Below are 20,408 nucleotides of genomic sequence, written 5' to 3'. Positions count from 1 at the left end.
ATTAAATAGTTTCCTTGATGGTGAACTCAAAAAATCATTACAATATCACATCTTTCAGGTAAAAATATGTTTACAGGTATCTGGGCAATGATTTTTAGGTAAAGAAAAAATTGTTTAAAAGTCTTCTTTAGTAAAAGGCTGGTACATCATTGTTCCTTCTTTCCCTGTTCTCCCTTGAAAATAAGGATCTGTTCTGGCAAATATATATTTTTATTTTTCTTCCCCAGCAAAGGAATAGAACTAACTCTAACTATATGTATGCCATTTAAGAGTAGAGAATCCTGAGGTTGGCCTTCCATAGGGACAGAGATAGTTTGAAATTCCAGAACCACCATGATGGAAAGACTGGATAGTCACTAAAAAGCTCCATGGAAAGAGAAAAGAATGAAGTACTTTTTCCCTTCTCTGGGGAATAAAAAAGAAATATTTAGAGTCACTAAACTCTTGTACTGTTGTGTTTTTTTAAAACAAAAACCTTTGAGATGCATTGTGTAATGTGCAGCTGTGTCGAGATTTGAAATGAAATGTAGCGTTCTCTCTTTTCAGAACTGTAACTTACAAAGAGAGAGTAAGATTGTTTAGAAAAAAATGGAAAACACAAAGCAAATACATGTGCATGAGAGTACTTTCCAGAGCTTTCCTTGTTGTTAAAATTGGATAACTGAGTGCCTGATGCCCCGCTCTGGCAGATGGTTGTTTCTTTTCCTCTCAGATTTGTAGGTGTAGGATCGTTTCAGGGCACTGGTTGTCTTTACCTTCAAGTAGACAGTGTGACAGCCAGAGGAGTTCTGGAGCCCAGCAGACACAATGTATGAGACTCTTCAGTAATCCCCCACTGTCATTCTCGGTCAGTCCCATAGACTCTCTGGGACACCATTTTCCCAAATGATATAACAAAATTAATTTCTTCCATGCAGGTTTTATATACGTGTGTGTGTGTGTGTTTAGTGAGACAGTATATAAACATCTCTAGTAGAATGACCAATTATTATGTTTTAGCCTAATGTCACCAGTTATAAACTAAAATTGGCCTTCTGTTCATTCTTTTAGTTACTGCTCACTTGAAAAGTATAAATTTGAGGCCCCATTGTATGCTGGATTCTGAGTCTGTGAATAAGAAGTAGAAAGAAATGGTCCCATCCCTTAGTGAATTACAGAATCGTGGTGGTAAATGACAGACAGGTGAGCAGTCAGTCACTACACCATTGTTACAAAATTTGGGGTCACCTAAGACAACATTCTCTTCTATCAGTTTTCTCTTTTTAGCTTACTGTCTCATCTTTTGGCAGAGGTCTTTTGCATGGTGGATATAGAGCATGGATAGAAAATATTCTGATAATTTTATATTTGATTATCTTTCCAGGTTTTTTTTATTAGCTTTGGGGAAGCTGGTAGATGCCGATATAGGCAGTATGCATGAGTGTACCCTTCTACAGTAGACAATGTCAGACATATGTAGGAGCTGGCAATCTTTCATGTACTTTCTACTGTGGTAACAACGGTGACTATTTCTTACATTCCACTTTCTCTTTCCTTGTCAATTTCAAGGAAGCACTGGACAATGTATAATTTTACCCATATAGACTAATCAAGTAATTCTAAATAAGTACTTGGTTTAAAAATTATAACAATAATATTCTTATTTAATAGAAGTTAAATAAGTCCTCATAGTCACTAAAATTCATGTTGAAAAGTATTAAAATTTTCCACTATGTTAAAATATTATATTTTACCCCTTGCAGTCAATTTAATTTGTTGTATTAATTTTTTATTTCAAAAGTTTTGGTTTTTTTTTTTTAATAATTGTGTTTTTGTGTGTGTGCTAACATTTTAAGAAATACAGGTTTTTCATTCACCTCCTGGCTGCTGTAAAATTTTATATATACTTGCTAGCTTCTACATGAATTTAATCACTATTGAATTGTTTGATTTAATATATTTAAGAAATATAAGATATCAATAAACATCCTATCTTTTGTATGACCTTTCCTCCTATTTTGAATAATTTTACTGTATATTGTCCCAGAAAAACACCAATATTTTTTGACATACATTTAAACACAGAATTTCTATGTGTATGGTGACTTGTTTTTTCCTGTTTGGGTTTAGACTTCAGGGCTACCTTGTCACTTTAGTCTGTAGTACATAATTTTATGTCCTAATTACTTTAGTTTTAAGAAATATTTACTTTGGAGGAATAAAAAAAAAACCTAGTTCATTATCACTGGCTTCTTAGAATTCTCAAAATTTTCTGAGTGTTTGATGGTTTTTCTTCTGCCTCTTTATTTTACATAAGCACCATTGTTTTTAGTTCATGTGTTCACAGGATTTGCTGTTTTTGAGGAAGGCATTATATCAGAAGGGACTGCTGTGGCAGCATCTTATACTGTGAATTAAACCCATCATTTTGGAAGAAATAACAATGCAAAGTACTTTTAGCCCTTATTCTTAAATAAATATGATTTCTCTACTGTTTCTAGTTTTCATCCCCACAGAATGATATATTCTTTGGCTATGGAACCATTAAAGGTGTAATCAGAAATAAGGAGAAAGGAAATATAACATCACATCAATAAACTGGATTCTTCAAATGTCTTTAAACTTTGTTCAAATAGTTTATCACTTCTTAGAAATGCAATTAGGCACTGAATATAGCATCATTAGTGCTAACAATGAGATTTCTTTCTTTAAGCAAATCTCTTATTTTAAAAGAAAAGTAAAACATTAACTCTTAGGAATCGTTATGCAATAACAGAGAGAGCAATAAAAGTTTATAGTAGTTGGATCAAGTCCAGTGACTTTCTGGATTATGAAAAGTTCAGTGAAAATTGAGTACATGGTTCATGGAATGGGATGTTTAATTAATAAAATGGGGAGGATGGGGAGACAAACAGATTCCTCATGGCCATACACATAGTGGGTTTTCTTATGATGATCACCTACCTGGCTTATGCTATGGTACCCATTATAGGCATAGGCAGAGAATCTAAGAGTTCATTTTTAGTATAAAAATATTAAAAACTCTTGGTTGCTTTGGGGTTTAAAAAGAATCTTTGTGAACTCAATATGCATACTGTTTGTAATTATTCTCAGTTTTGCTCCCTTGGACTTTAGAAAGAAAACTGTATAAAATAATGATACATTTTTTTCACCATCCATCTTAGAGCTGGGTAGTCTAGTTATAGGTGTCTCATTAGACTTTCCCTAGAGCACTAGGAGGGGTACAGCTAAGGATGGTGACACATAGAGAAGTTAGGAGACTCTGTCAGCTTAACTCAGATCAGTCTAACTCTAGGAATGGTACCCCGAACCAGTAAAGAAAATGTCTCCTAAAAACCACATAGTCACAAGTAAAGATGAAACAATTGAGGGAAATATATTCCTGTTGAAGCTAAGCATAACTTGGAAAGCCGGGGACATTATGTACTGCAGAAAATACTTATATACTTATATACTTAAATACTGATATACTGCAGAAAATACTTCTTGCCTGAGGATACCACCATCCCTATTCAGTTGACATTTAGCAGATCAGCTCGGTTGCTTGACTGACTCAATTCAGCAAACTCTTCTATGTGCCACACATAGTACCAGATTCCAGAGACATAATCACAAATGAGATTCCTCTTTTGCTTTGTGTCCAGCTGACAGGAGAGTTGCGTGATCAGATGGTTGCAGAACAAAGTGGAAGTTCAAGTCAGGATGTGAGCAAGGAACAAACAAGGGACAAGAAAGTTTTCTAAGGATGATCGATTGCATCTGGCTTTCCTAAGACTTTCGGGGATTCAGTACTAAAAGTTCCACCTTTCAAGAAATGTTGCCAGTCCCTAGTGTTTGGTCATCTAGGCTTCTGGAGGTTTAGGACATAACTAGTTTCCCAGTGGGGAACCATTGAATCCATAGCCAGTCCTGCTAGGGAAATTGCCATTCATAATTGTCACTCTAAGAATGTTGCTTCAACCTTTTGGCCCAGATTTTAGCTAAGTGAGCTTGGTTTGCTGCTCAATTTGAACTGGTAGTTCAGTGAGTTTGTTGCCTGGTAGCAATTCATGCTGTCATCAAGAACTTTACAAACCCAACGTTGAACCCTGAGGCCTTCCCATGTGGGTACAATCAAGATAATAGACTTTTGTGAGAGAACAGCTCATTTAATGAACAAGGAACTGGCTTAGACAGTGTTCAAAAGTCACTTGGCAAGATTTCAACAGCAGTGTCACCACTACAATAGTCCCGAGTACGCAATCCTCTGTTCTCTGTGCAGAGTCAAGTTTGATGCACCCATTTAAACCCCACAGGGAATTGGACATCATACATCACCAAGGGTATCATTTATCATTTTAAAACATATGGTGTCACCTGAATGTTTTGTGACAAAGTTTGCCCATTGTATTTACCATTGTATAAATGTCCCAGTCTTGGAGTCTTGCCTTTCAATTGTTCTATCACATAGCTAACAGGTTTTTTTTGTTTGTTTTTTGTTTTGTTTTTTAAAATATCTTTTCCTCTGTTGGATCTCATTCTTTCCCTTTCTCTTTTTGCTTACTGTCTTTTTTTATCCATCTCTTTTTCTTCCATCTCTTTCTTTGTATTCTTTCACCTTCTCTTTCCTTTTCTTCTTTCCATTTATCTCCTTGGAAAGGACAGGGAGATTTTTCCTTTTAAACATGCAAATTTGGTGTCACAAACTTCTTGATTTGCTGTACAAAAGTTATACCAGCCAGTGCAATGTATTGTAAGATTAGGACTTTTGACTCCTTCACTGCCATCTTGGGGAAGACAAGTTGACTTGATGAGATCCCAACACATCTTTATTTTCATTGGCATAGCAAGAAGTTTCTCTAAATCAGCCTCTCACAGTTCCAGGGGTAGGGAAGAAACAAGAACTGTTTTTCAGGAACAAAGAGCAGATATGTACCTTATTCTTCTGACAGATGTACAGGCCTTTGAATTTCTATTGTCTTGGTTCCTTTCTGGGAAACTTTTTAACATTGACATCTGTAAAAATAAATATCACAAGCTGTCTGTGTCAATATACAGAAGAGAAGCTGGATGCTGAGGAGAAATGGAATTTGTTGCCGTCGTTGTTTTGAGACAGAATTTAACTGCGTATCCTAGATTGTTTTTGGACTCAAAATGAAGCCCAGGCTGAATGTTGTCATGATTCTTATGCCTAAGATTCCTAAATGTGTACTGTCATGGCTTACTGGAAGCTTTTTTGTTTTGTATTTTGTTTGTTTGTTTTGTTTTTTGTTTGTTGTTTTGTTTTTTGTTGTTTTCTTTTGAAAGAGGTATAAAGAGTTGGGAAAGAAGAGAAGTCTAGGAACTGGGATAAACACTGAGTTCTAGACCATGTTCATTCTGAAATTATTCCAAACATTCTTGGTTCATTGACTAAGAAACAGGCCACACCAAAGGTCCTACAATTTCCCTGGACCAATCTGATTAGATAAAAGTTTACCTGTATTTTCCATTATAGAGACCCGATAGCAGTTGTTTTGTCTCTACATGACACGGAATCCTCGTTTGGACTGTTTTTCAAGATCACTATGATCCATCACCTCATTTCAAGAGAAACTCTAAGACATCCCAGGGAGAGAACTTTATGATAGCTACCCAGATGGCTACAGAGAGTGCTTGGGTACCAGTAATCTGTCAAATAAAAAAGGACATTTGTGTGCATCTCAACAGAGAAATACTTTCTCTGTTATTCTCTAAAGACTCATAGAAAAGAAACAGATGATCACCCCTCACATGTATTGACTGTATTAGGAAGAGATGGGAGCCTGGCACCTTGAAATTGAAGAATTGAATTTATAGCTCAATTATCTCCAAGTGGTCTTGAACTTGCCCTGAGAAGCCGGTAGTGAGTTAAACATTCTGGTTTCCAGGGTTTTTCTTTTGTTTCAATCATTTTGATAAGAACTTTTTGACAAGTTGCACTCCTTTCATTCTATAATTTAGGGAATTTATGTACATTTGGGATACAAAAAATAATTTATAATAAAGAGGGCATTACATTTTTAAAATTTGTTCTTCTCTTATATATTGCATCCCAATTCACCTCCTCTCCTCCCAGTGCCTGCCATCTCCCTCTACCCCAGATTCACTCTTCTTCCCTTTTCTTTTCAGAAAAGAGCAGACTTCCCAGGGATATCAATCAAACATAGCATATGAAGTTTCTATAAGGCTAGGCACATGTCCAAATAGTAAGGCTGGGCAAGGCAACCCAGGAGGAGGAAAAAGGTCCCAGAAGCAGGCAAAAGAGTCAGACAGATCCCACTCTTACTGTTAGGTGTCCACAAAAATACCAAGCTACACAACCACAACATCTATACAGAGGACCTAGGTCAGACCTATGTGGGCTCCCTGATTTTCCGTTCAGTATCGGTGAGTCCTATAAGCCCTGCTTAATTGATTCTGTGGGCAATTTTCTTGTGATGTTCTTGACCCCTCTGTCTTCTACAATCTTTCCTTCCCCTCTTCCACAGGATTCCAGAAGTACCGAGAAGGCATTACATTTTAACCCATTAGACTATTTAGACTTAGATTTTATCTAAATCTTGGCACAGCTGTCATCCTAAACCTTGGAGTATGAGTTTTTGACTGAATTCAGATGACAGATTTCGCCCACTGAAAAATGCACAGAGTTTATGGGGTTGAGTTTGCGCTGTATCTTGGGAACATTCTTACCTTCACACTCTATTACCCTTGGGCAAAAGCTGTTGTCTAACCAGTTTGACCAGGCTGGCTTCCAGGAAATTGTCCACACCCTCTCATTTTCCTTTAAATGGTAGATTCTTCTTCACTAAAATTTAGAAGAAAATTAACTTCTTTCAAAGAACTCTATGACAAATAAACTCTAGCTAATAAACCAAGTGACTACAAAGAATTGTTTCATACCTTTACTGGAGAGTGATGGGCAAGTACTTCACAAATGACTGTAAGAACAGCAGAGAATAAATACAAGCTTTTAAAAACTATATATTAGTGGAGAGAAAAAAAAACATGAAGTTCAATCAGAGATGACTCAGGGAATGACAATGAATACAATAAAATTAAAGTTATTATATAAAATTTAATAAAAAGTAATTAAACAAAAATAAAAGAAAAAATATGAATATATTTTACACAAACTGTTTAAATCTAATTTAAATCTGATGCATGAAACAATGTCAGTTCTTGGTTTCTAATTATTATTTTAAAAACAACCTTCCTATTTATTATTTGTATAAAGGAAGGCTACTGAGTTATTTGCTTTATTTTTATTTTATTTTTTTTAACTTTATTTTTTATTAGATATTTTATTTATACTTCAGATGGCATCCCCTATCCCCATTCCCCCCCACCCCCCATAGTTTTTAAAAGCTTGTATTTATTTATATATTATTTGTATGAATGCTTGCCTGCATGTGTTTACCTGGTGCTCAAGGGATATCTATCTATCTATCTATCTATCTATCTATCTATCTATATATATATATTCAGAAGGTCTTCTGGAGTTTGTAACCAATGATCCACCTCTAGTGTCATGCAGGTGCATCCTGTTCACATTTATTTTCATATTAATTTATGTGAACTGCAACTTGTCAACTTGTATTGGTACTACCAATTTCAATACAAGAACTGGTACTCATTTTTCATTCCTTTCGTTCAAATTTTTAAATTTCCTTTTTGACCATGAACACTTGGATTCCAACATTCTAATTTACATACTTACATTCTAATTTACATACTTACATTCTAATTTACATACTTACATTCTAATTTACATACTTACATTCTAATTTACATACTTTAAAACTCTTCCCCCATGAGCTCCATTTTCTATGCTGAGCTACCTGCAGGTCCTTTCATCTCCATTCTACTCAGCACATTCAGGCCTCTGGTATGGGTTCATCTGATCACTTTGGAGAGGACTTCTCAAGAATGCAAGAGAAATAAGAAAAAAAATAAACGAAAAGGTAAAGAATAAAGAAAATAGGAAAGTGCATGATAAAAGGCTGACAACACTTTAAAAGAGTCCACTGATTACCTGGGTTATAGGTTTGTGTCATTAGCCATGGTTTAGACTTCAAAAAGAACAGTCACGCTATCTCAGATCAGTGCCTTGCTCAGACATCATCAGAGAAACCTTCTCCTGCAGCAGATGAGAACAAATACAGAGAAGCACACCTGTACTTTATGCAGAGTATTGAGAAACCTTGGAACACTCTTACATTTTCTCTTTTTGCCCTATAAGTCCTTTGAATATATAGTATGGCTTCCAGTTTAGTATTTTTATGGGAGTCCTAAGTGTGCTAATGAGTGGGTCTTTGTATCTATATCTATTTCTTGTGGCTCTTTGGTAGATTTTTTTTTATGTTTATTTTGTCCTAGTCCAGTGTGTTGTTTTTTGGTTTATCTTATTAAACTTTATTTTATATTAAAAAAAAAAAAAGAACAGCAGAGAATTCTTCAAACCAAAGATCATTAAAAAAAAAAAAAAAAGCATGTTGAACAAATAGAGTGTCTCTCCATAAGATCAACTATTTTGTAGTTTGGAAAGTTGCAAAAAATGTTGGCTTGCCATGTGATTTAAATTTTGGTTTCAGAATGAGAAAAATTATTGAGGCAATAGAGAAAAAAAAATCCCTTTTCCCAAGAAATTTCTTTCATAAACAAAACACCTCCTGTTTTTGATGGTAGAAGTAAGACTTCAGTCCTGTTGGCTTAAAAAGTAGCAGCAATGAAACAAGACACACTAAAATTATAATAACTGGAAAGAGAACAAGTCATAATTTTTAGTCTTGGTGTAGGGATATTGACTTTCCCGAAGTACTGTATAAGAAATACTAGGTAAATAAAATAGGAAAGAAGAGAGATGATATTGATTTCCTTGACTTAAGCCTAGAATGCTCTTTTGGAATAGTGTGCATGCACTGGTGTCTTCTTACCTTGCATCTGCTTCATGTAATAAACTAGAAACACATGTCATATCACTTATGAGAGAAGAGATGGAGTACACATTGAAACGATTTTCATTACTGAGATGCTTTCTCCTTGGGTACACGCAACATCAAAATATAAAGAAGACACAAATAAAAATTAAGGTGTGATCTGAAATAATGTGTTAATGTGTTTGTAGTGTCGCAGCACTACAAACTTTCACTAATACTCTCAATCCAAATATTTAGACATTCAAGTGGATATATTTATTGCACAACCTTGTAGGTAGCATGTGTAGAAATTTAAAGTACATTAATAAACAATAAGATTATACGAAATGTTGAATTTGAATTCATCTTATTTAAAAAGCCCTAATAACTTTCTTTGCAGATAATGTCATATTTTACTATATGCAGTGTTACATAAAGGACAAAGGACATGTTAAGAAAAAGCCAAGTAATGACGAAAATATACCAACGTTTACTTAAATTTACAGAATTTTTTTTTAAAGGAAGAAGAAGAAGTAGGTATATGAGAATGTGGAGAAATTTTATTCTTGCTCTTTTTATATTTCAGCACCTGGCAGCATAACGACACTAAACTCCTTGAGGGTAAAGGAATGCAATTGTTTTTTAAGGTCTGAGAATTTGAAAGATGATTCCATGTGCCTATGTATGTCAGGATTGCAATTAAATAAACTCAATAATATCTCATCCTTTCTACTGCTGACAAAATATTCAAAGGTAGTTTATGATGAGACACATATACTTTATAGTAGTAATGTGCAGATAAGAGCAATTTGGAGAAGTCAAAGTGGGCACAGCAAGAAGAAAAAAAGAAAAAAAAAACTTGGTTTTGCTGATGCTACAAAAATTCACAAAACTACATGACCACTGAGGAAAATGAAAGCCTTCAATGCCTTATGATCCAAGAAGGGTGTGGAGATGGAGGCAGAAGTGGAAGACATTTATCCTCATCCTTTCCTTCACTGATGCCTTGACAAACACCTATCATACACCTGTTACGGAATTTATCCTATGTATCAGATTTGCTGTGAATGAGGCAGGCTAGAGAACAAACTGCACACAGAAGCAGGAACATGAAGTGTCTGGAAAGGCCAATTGGATCTTGACCATTGAGAACATTCAATACCAGGCTATGCTGTGGAACTATTAGCTTCCATTCATTTAGCATCTGTCTCTTCTGAATGTTTTCACATGTGTTGACTTATTGGTTCTTTCAACCACCCTATGAGCTAGGAGCGATTGTAAGCTGCACTTTTAAGAGTCAGGAAACCAAGATACAGTGAGTTGAGCTTCCTATGATTTCAGCAGAGATACACAGAAGGACTAAATATAAATTTCAGGTAGCCAAAGCTTATGGTGTGAACTTTTAGCCATGATGCCACGCTTTTAAAAAAACATTTATGTATTTACATGCCAAATGCTGTCCCCTCCCTGTCCCCACTCCCAGGGTTCCACTTCCTACTCCTCCCCCACTTTGCCTCTGAGAGCAACCCCCCTTGGGTATACCCCTACCCTGGCGCATCAAGTCTCTGCAGGATTAGGTCTATTCTCTCTCACTGAGGTCAGACAAGCCTGTGTGCAGCATGTGTGCCGGGGACTCAGACCATCCCGTGTATGCTCTTTGGTTGTTGGCTCATCTCTGGGAACTTCTAGGGGTCCAAGTTAGTTGGCACTGCTGGTCTTCCTGTGGGGTGGCCATCACATTCAGGACCTTTAATCCTTCCCTTAACTCTTCCATAGGGTTCTCTGATCTCAGACGAATGTTTGGCTGTGGTTATTTGCATCTGTTTCAGTCAGCTTCAGGGTAGAGCCTCTCAGAGGACAGCTATGTTAGGATCCTGTCTGCAAGCACAAGATAGTATCAAGGTGAGGTGGTCACTGGTTGGCCATTCCTTCAGTTTCTGCTCCATCTTTGTCTTTGTGTTTCTTTTAGACAGGACCAATGTTGGGTTGAAAGTTTTGTAGGCGAGTTGGTGTCCCCATCCCTCCACTGAGGGTGTAGTCTGGCTACTTCAGGTGGTCTCCTTAGGTTCCACATTCTCCACATTGACTCCCAAGAGCCGCCCCCCCCCCCATCCCAGATCTCTGTGACATTCTAGAGATTCCCTCCACTACCCACCCCCAGTAGCTGCATATTTTGCTCATTCTCCTGGCCCCTTCAGCCTCTCTCCCGTCTGTCCCCATTCGTTATCCTGTTCCTCTATTCATAGGTCTCTCCCTCCCTCTGCCTCCCATGATTATTTTGTTCTCCCTTCTAAGTGGGATTGAAGCATCCTCACTTGGGCCTTCCTTCTTGTTTATCTTCTTTAGGTCTGTGGGTTGTATCATGGGTATTCTGTACTTATTCACTTATCAGTGAGTAGATATCATGCATGTTCTTATGGGTCTCAGTAACCTCACTCAGGATGATATTTTCTAGTTCCATCCATTTGCTGTACTTTTTGATAGCTGAATAGTATTTCATTGTGTAAATGAACCACATTTTCTGTATCTATTCTTCAATTGAGGGACATCTGGGTTGCTTCCAGTTTCTGACTATTATGAATAAACCTGCTATGAACATAGTGGAGCATGTGTCCTTGTGTTATGGTGGGGCATCTTTTGAGTATATATGTCCAGGAGTGCTATAGCTGGGTCTTCAGGTAGAACTATTTCCAATTTTCTGAGAAACTGTCAGATTGATTTCAAGAGGGGTTGTACCAGTTTGTAATCCTACCAGCAACGGAGGAGTGTTCCTCTTTCTTCACGTCCTAGTCAGCATGTACTGTCACTTGAGTTTTTGATCTTAGCCATTCTGACTGGTGTAAAGTGGAATCTCAGGGTCATTTTGATTTGTATTTCCCTGATGACTAAGAATGTTGAACATTTCTTTAAGTGTTTCTTGGTCATTTGAGATTCTTCTGTTGAGAATTCTCTGTTTAGTTCCACACCACAGTTAAAGTGGGTTGGTTGGTTTTGGGGAGTCTAATTTTCTGAATTCTTTATATATTTTGGATATTAGCCCTCTGTTAGATATAGGATTGGTGAAGATCTTTTTCCAGTATATAGGCTGCTGTTTTGTCCTATTGACAGTGTCCTTTGCCTTACAGAAACTCTTCAGTTTCATGAGGTCCCATTTATCAATTGTAAATCTTAGAGCCTGAACCATTCTTATTCTGTTCAGGAAATTTTCTCCTGTGCTCATGCATTCAAGGCTATTTTCTACCGTCTCTATTAGATTCAGTATATATGGTTTTATGTCCTTGATCCACTTGGACTTGCACTTTGTGCAGGATAATAGATATGGATCTATTTGTATTCTCATACATGCAGACAGCCAGTTAGACCAGCACCATTTGGTGAACATGCTTTCTTTTTTTCTACTGTATGGTTTTGACTTCTTGGTCAAAAATCAAATACCCCTAACTGTGTAGGTTTATTTATGTGTCTTCAATCCTAGTCTACTGATCAACCTGTCTGTTTCTGTAATAATACCATGTTTTTTTTAAATCACTATTGCTTTGTATTATAGCTTGAGGTCAGGGATGGTGATTCCTCCAGAGGTTCTTTTATTGTTGAGAACTGTTTTTGTTATCCTGTTTTTTTTTTTTTTTTTTTTTTTTTTTTTTTTTTTTTTTTTTTTTTTTTTTTTTTTTTTTTTTTTTTTATGAAGTTAAGAATTGCTGCTTCAAGGTCTGTAAAAATTGTGTTGGAATTTTGATGGCAATTGCATTGAATCTGTAAATTGTTTTTGATAAGTTGGGCATTTTTTTTTCTGCTCTGTTCATTTTGTTCTTGAACATAGTTTCCAATATCTATCTCAGGGTTGTAATGAGGATTAAGGAAGATAATGTGCAGGAAATTGTTTTGAAAATTTACCCTAAATTGCCTTGACATGTGCCATAAGACATTATGAATACCATGCTTAAGGGGTCAATATGAAACCAGTGTTCACATAAACAAAACCTGTAGAAGTCTTTATTTACCAAATAGTCCAGCACCATCAATGTTATCAGCTAGCTATCAGTCATGATCAAATGGAATGAAAACAAACTGACCAAGAGAAAGCATGAGAGAAGCTAACAAAGCATGATGGGAGGCTGCTGTGGGAGCGTTACCCAGCAACAACTGCAGCTAAGGGTCTAGACTTTGACCCCATTCTACTCACCCTCATTTGATTATGATCACAGAGTTTTGCATTCTGCTTCGCAACCCACGAAAACATCTCAAAGCCTTTTCCCAGTTGATTCTGTCATTTCTGAAGAAATCTTGCAGGTTGAAATGATCCTCATTTTTTCTAGATCAGGATCGAGGATTAGACAGTTTCAGTGAGTTGTTTGCTATCACACTAGTTAAGCTATAGAGACATCTGGGCTGGGTTGTACACAATGTGCTTTCCAGAACAGTATTCTTTTTGTAATACTCTCCTGATTCATGCAGCAAGGTTGACTGACTACAAAAGTAGCCATTGTTTGCTAGGTTGTGCTATTGTTCTGAGTGCATTAAACAAATTAGCTCATTCAACCTTGAAAGAAATCCTTGTAGGGAGAACCTTGAACTGCATCTTTGAGATTGAAGGCTGTGTGTGAACTGAGGTCACACCATACCCTTTGATGACCTTGGTTAACCTCATGTTACCTTCGGTGAGGTCACTCAGTTCTGCTATTAAAGAATCATCCCATCTGAAGTGTGTAGGATGAGGGAGGTTGAGCTTGGAGAGGGAATGCTTTTTTTTCAAAGTGTTGTTATTTGAATAAAGGAAGAGAATGCTCCTTGTTCATGATGGAGAAGAAAGAGTAGCACTCTCTACAGTTTGGAGTCCTCTTCTCAGAATCATAGCTCCATATTCCTTCTGTAGTAATAGCCACTTGTTGAGGTTTGTACAGAAAGTTTCACGTCCAAATTTACCTCTTTTACAACTGAGACGGAAGATGGAGCCTGATTTAGAATTAGAATTAGAAACATGAATTAGAAACCTGAAATACTTTATCATTGGTAGATTTTATTTTTTAAAAATAAACCGAGGATCTTTCAAGGGAAAGTGAGTATATGTCAATTAAGCATTCATAAATGCTATGTTATATTTACCAGAGAAGGCAGCTCAGACATATATTTAAGCCAATAGAAAGTATCAGTCAGCAGATGACTACGCTGGGTATTTGGGATGCTAGTGTAGCACTGAGCCTTTCTAAGGAGTTTTTAAACCCCCCAAACCAGGCCCTGGGTTGACATACCTCAGTTACCAAGCACAGTTATCCAGAAGTGAACTACAGAAGCCAAAACCAAAGGCTAGTACATTTAGAAATTTTCCTAGACTTTGACAGATTAGGCCTTTCTTTCAGTTTTGGCAGGGGGTTCTGTGTGCTGAGTTTTACAGACTGAATGATACTTCAATCATGCAGTCAGTTGTGCTAAGGTCTGGTGGCCTCGTAAGGTCTGGGGCCCTATTGCAATAAAGATAGTGAATGCTAAAGAAATAAACTATAGAGATTTTATTGAAGCCTTTATGAGGGTGAAGGTCACAGCCTACACATAACAGCAACTTTCCAGAGGTATTTAATAGAGAAGAGAAGCCATTGAGATGCTTGGTCTTCTGTTTTTAAACCCTTGCCTTCTAGCGCTGGGATCTCAGCCATGGGAAACACACATGACACATCAGGTGACTCAAGTTGGTCTGATGATTCATGTCTTTTCTGGCAGTAGAAAGCTGAGAATTGTACACCCATTCACCCATAATGCCATGCTGAAGATAGATATCTGATTTGCAGAAACAATAGGTTATTGTTTTTTTGTTAATGGTACACTATATTCCCATCATGGAAGGCTTTGTGTCCCGTGTGTGTGTGTGTGTGCCCGTGTGTGATGTATGTATGAGTGGTGTGTGTGTGTTTGAAGTGTATATGTGTGGTGTCAATGTGTAGTAAGTGTAATCTGTGTAGATAGTATGTGTGTATATGTAGTGTGTGTGAGGTTTGTATTTGTGTGTGGTGTATGTCTGTGGTATGTATGTGGGATGTATATGTGTATGTGTGTTATGTATTTGTGTGTGATGTGTGTCTCTGGTATATGTGTGTATACATGGTGATGTATGTGGTACATGGTATGTGAGATATGTGTTTTGCATGTGGTGTGTATGTATGTGTGTGGTATGTATGTGTGTGTTACATGGTATGTATATGTGTATATGTGTGTATATGTGGTATCTGTGTATGCATGTGTATGTGTGTGGTGTATTTGTATGTGTATGGGGGTGTGTTTGTGCTGTATGTTGTATGTCTATCTAGCCATTGGTAGAGGTAGAACTGATATGGGTTATAGATGAGAAATGACTAGTCACTTTCTATGTTAAGAATAATTCTCATTCAATTGGCTCTATTACTTAACTTCTCTTAGAGCACATTTTTCTCCTTGTTTGCAGCATTTCTGAGAAATCAAAGCAGCTGACTAATCATATTTTGAAATGTTCTTTTCTTTGACATTAGAGGAAAGACAAAAAAAAAAAAAAAAGCAAGAGGAGACTTTCCACTGGAAAGAACCCGCCTTTGATGTTACTGACAAAGACCTTCTCATGAGCAAGGTGAATTGTGGTGTCAGAGATAGACTGACAGCCAGCCATGGTCAGTCATGTTGAGCCTTCAAAGTGAATTTGAATAATAATAAAATAAAATAAATATTAGCTTATTCTAGCTGTTGTGAGAATATATCATACACTGGAGCTTTTGTCAACAATTTCATTTTTATTTTCTTATGTGTCATTTTTGTGCAAGGCTGGTTCTCCTGAGTGCTCCTTTCCTGTGTGGCTAACAACCACTGCCCTATGTGGGCTCTCTTGGCTCTGAGCATGTTAGCATAGGCTGACCTGGCGGGAGATCTGGTGTGTCCTCTTTCTAAAGGGACAAATCCTATCACAGGAACCTCATCCTTATGACTTCACCAAGACTGATTAACCCTTTAAGGCTCTACCTTCCAACTATTCTCATATTGGGTATTCAGTATATGAATTTGGAGGCAGCAGAATGTAAACATTCAGCTTGTTTCATGTTACTTTGAAATCTGAAAATGTATATATGTTATTTGGGGGGAGGACACATTAAGTAAATTAATTGAGAAGAAAAATTATGAAATTCTTTGGTTTCATGCTTGATAACTAACTGATAATCAACTGTTCATACCAGTTTTCTCTGTGTACACTGAAGATTCACCATCCTTATCGCCCATAACATCATGAAAGTAGCATGCCAATGTTTCTTTTGACCTCTACTCTCTCCCAACATTACAATGTTAGTGCTGCTACACATAGATTCACTGCATTAGATTACAAACTCCCATTCCTTTTGCTAAAGCTTCCTTTAGTAATCTAGAATCCAGATAATTATTTTATAACTCTTTTTGGAACCAGTTACTGATTCAAAGTTGAACTTTGTCTTACTTTTTTCCTGTGCGGTGATGAATCACCATAATCAAAAGCAAGTTGGGGAGGAAAGGGTTTATTTTGCTTCCTGTCATTTACTTCATGTCATTGTTCATCAACAATGGATGACAGGAGGAAATCAAGACAGGGCCTCAAATAGAGTAGGGACCTGGAGGTAGGAGCTGATGCAGAGGCCATGCAGTGTGGAGGTGCTGCTTACTGACTTGCTCTTTTGCCTTGCTTAGTGTGGTTTCTTAAAGAACCCAGGACCATGAGCCTTGGGGTGGCCCCACTGATAAAACACTGGGTCCTCACCCAACAATCACTCATTAAGGAAGTACTTAACAGATTCATCTCTCAGATATTGTAACTTGTATCAAGTTAATGTAAAAATAGGCAGTGTACTTTCTATAAGTCTTTACTGAATGTCTATTTATTTAAACCAATATTTTTCCTTAGTTTAGTAAGTGCTTGTCTCAAAAGATATCCTGGCACATATAGAAGTCTTATAAATCTTGATAATGAATATAATGGATCAAAAGAACCCAGAATCTATAGATATTTTGTATATTTTTTGGAGTATATGCCACATAAGTGATCAAACATTTTAATTTTGTATCCCAGCAGCCAGAGTAGTCATACAATCTTGGCTCTATTTGTGATGCCGGTAAGTAATATGCAAATGGAATAATTTATCTCTACCATTTAGACTGAGTAACTTCTGAAGCAGTATTTGTTTTTCTTTATTTAGATAGCTTTACATGGAGTCAACAGCTGGAATCAACACATAGAATTATCAGTAAGTTCAGAACTTAGTTTGGGAGCTGGTTACTGAAAAAAGTGTCATATAGTGACAGAAGAGTACCCACTGTGAGGCTTTGAGAAGGGTGGACCTGGCTGTAACAAAAGTGTGGGCTTGTAGATGGAATATTTCTGGATAACTAATACCCTTTAAGAGTTGTGTGTTAGTATGGCTGTCAGAAAAGGTGCTGGCGTAGGAAAGGAGGAGAGTCTAGGCGAAGGGAATGGCAATTGCAAAATCACAGCATTATGGGACATAAATTATTGCATGCTCCAGTAGTGCAGCATTTCTACAGGGAAGAAGAGAGAGCAATGACTGAGAAGTCTGGTGTTATTAGAGATTAAGCTACATTGACATGTTTGATCATATAATTCTTGTGACATTCATTTCAGAGGTTAGAAATATAGGAGCAAATGGGCTGGGAAAGTTGGCTGTGTTGTGCAGCTAGTGAATAGTAGTAGAGATAGAAGCTCTGAATTTATCTCACAAAATGGAATGCCTATCTGCATCTCAGACACTGGATAGCCATGGCAAGAGACAGGATTGCAAATGCAGGGGATGCCAACACTGAGAAGCTTTGTGTGCTTGGCGATGGAATTGGGGTATTTTACTGTAGATAATTCCAGTAGACAGTTGGAAGCACAGGTCCTGGGTAGAGATGATTTGGTATGTGATTAAAACAAACAAACAAACAAACAAACAAACCACTTACCATTCTATTGGTTATGGCTAGCCATAATCACATTCTTCCAGTGTTACCTTTTTGGGTAAGAAGAAAGAAAACCAAATAGAGCTTTGGGCATGTGTGTCAATCTTTAAGGGACATTTATGAAAGAGAAGGTAGAGGAATGGTGACCAGAAAGTTAGGAAGAAAACCAGGAGACAGTGGTATGATGGAAGCCAAAGAATTTCAACCTGGAGGATTATTTTATGACAGGATTAAATACTTTAGGAGAAAATAATGGTTAGGCTTCAACACCGGACGAAGGGCTTCTTAGTCCCCTTGCTAGACTTTTGGAGTCTAGCAAGTACTGAGTAGGTGTTAAGAGAACACAGATATTCCCATAGATTGGCATCCTGTCTTTCAAATTCATGGCCTCTTTTACTTTGTTTACACACACACACACACATACACACACACACACACACACACACACACACACAAATCTGTTCATTCCACCTGTATGTATATTTTTTAGGACTGAGCATTTGCTACTGGAAAACTAACTGGGGTCCTCTTCCCTGGAGAAGCAATTTATCCCACTGGCTGCTTTTATTACTTACTAGTAGTTCTTTGTCTAAAGTTGAGGTCCTTTGAGCTTCTCTTCAAGGTCACCATGTCAATTGGTGTCAATTCTGTTCAGGCCATGTTTAGGCAACCATGTCAGTGAGACTTAGTGGGCATAGCTTCTTATATTACTAAGAGATACAACATCACAGAAAATTCCTGTTCCCTTGGCACATTCTCTTTTTTGTTCTATCTTCCAGAAAGGTTCCTCAGCCTTAGGTACAGGAATGTGTTATAAATGTATTATGTGGACGGGGCTCTACATTTTGATTGGTTGTGATTTTTCTGTAATGTTCTCTGCCTGTTGCAAAAGAAAGTTTCTTTGACGAGTATTGAGGAGTACATTATCAGTGGGTATAAAGACAGACATTTAGAAAGTACTTAAGGACTGACTTAATGGGTCTTAATTTCAGTAAGAGAGTTGTTGGTTACCAGCAAGGTATATGTACCACTTTTGCACCCATAGGGTTATCGTGTTGTACTGGATATTGATGTGTCCAATAGGCATGATAGATGGCATGATTGTTGGTTATTTCCTTCCCTTATAAGCTTGCATGGAACCTTCTGGTACCATGAAAACTGGTTCTCAAGGAGGAAGTTTTCACATTAGATTCAGCTCAGGACCTCTTGAGTCTGTGGCTGAGTGCATGATGTCTTCAGCAAAGGGGTTGTTGTGTTATGCTTGTTTGTTTGTTTTTCAGATGATCTGTGGCTCTTGGCACAGGGGTAAGGATGGGGATGCATTACATTTTTGACACATATGAAAGTTTATTTAAACTTTGCATGTATAATCATACACTGCCTTATATGCATTGAAGATATTTTTTGGATAGTCAATAGTATGATTCCTTATGACTTTTCTCAGATTTTTTTTACTGTTATTTTATTGTCATATATATATATATATATATATATATATATATATATATATTCCTTCCCCTCCATAATTAAAACCCCTAACTTCCCCCATTTTTCCTTTTAGATCACTTATGTCCCACCATTCCTTTCTCCCACTGCAACACTCCCTCTTTACTTTCCTGGTTTCTGTAGTTACTCCTGGGCATGTTTTCACATCTGAGATTTTGGAGCTAGGAACCTGAGACGAAGCAGAAGATACATTGTTTTTGACTTATCTATGTGTATCTATACCTATCTGTATCTGTATCTATATCTATATGTATCTATATCTTTCTGTCTGTCTGCCCACCAATTCATCCATCCATCCATTTATCCATCCATCCATCCATCCACCCACACATCCATCCATCCATCCATCTGTTTGTTTTTGTTTTTTCAAAACAAGATTTCTGTGTATCCATGGCTGCTCTGGAAATCCTTCTGTAGACCAGGCTGGCCTCAGATCTGTTGGGCTTTGTTTCCAAGCACTGGGATTAAAGGCATGCATGACCACTACCTGACTCTGACATGTATTTATAAAAAATTCTTTTTCCTTGACTATATACCCAGAAGAAACAAGATAGTTTGAATCTGGAAACAGGAAGATTCCTTAGACTGCTTTTGTCCTATGTAATGGATGAGTCTCTAGTCTGACTGAGTACATAAGAGCCTGATTCCTCACATCAGAAAGGTTAGAGGCTTTGTAGACACCCATCTCTTTTGGTCTACATCAATTATTTATTCCTCAGAGCACATCAGTAATAACAGCAAAGATAATAATTTTCAGACATTTGTATTTTGAGTCTTTCCAGAAGTATGTGATCAAGGTAGAGAAAAGTATTCCACTTTAAAGATGAGCTCAGAAGACATTGAGGTTAATGTGAATTAACACAAGGTCTTGCAGAGTTTAATTAATGAGGTCAGAAGAGTCAGGCTTGATCTCTGGTCTTCTCCAAATCATTGTGCTATTATGTAGATGATTGTATAACCTTGTAGACTGATCTCTTTACTTATTTTTCAATTTTTCTTCTCCCAGCTCAGCAACAATCCCCCAAAAAGTGAATTTCAGGATTTATATAT

The sequence above is a fragment of the Arvicanthis niloticus genome, chromosome 22 (genome assembly GCF_011762505.2).
Source record: "Arvicanthis niloticus isolate mArvNil1 chromosome 22, mArvNil1.pat.X, whole genome shotgun sequence".
Taxonomy (NCBI): domain Eukaryota; kingdom Metazoa; phylum Chordata; class Mammalia; order Rodentia; family Muridae; genus Arvicanthis; species Arvicanthis niloticus.
The sequence above is the reverse complement of the archived record's forward strand: the minus strand, read 5'-3'. Positions refer to the sequence as shown.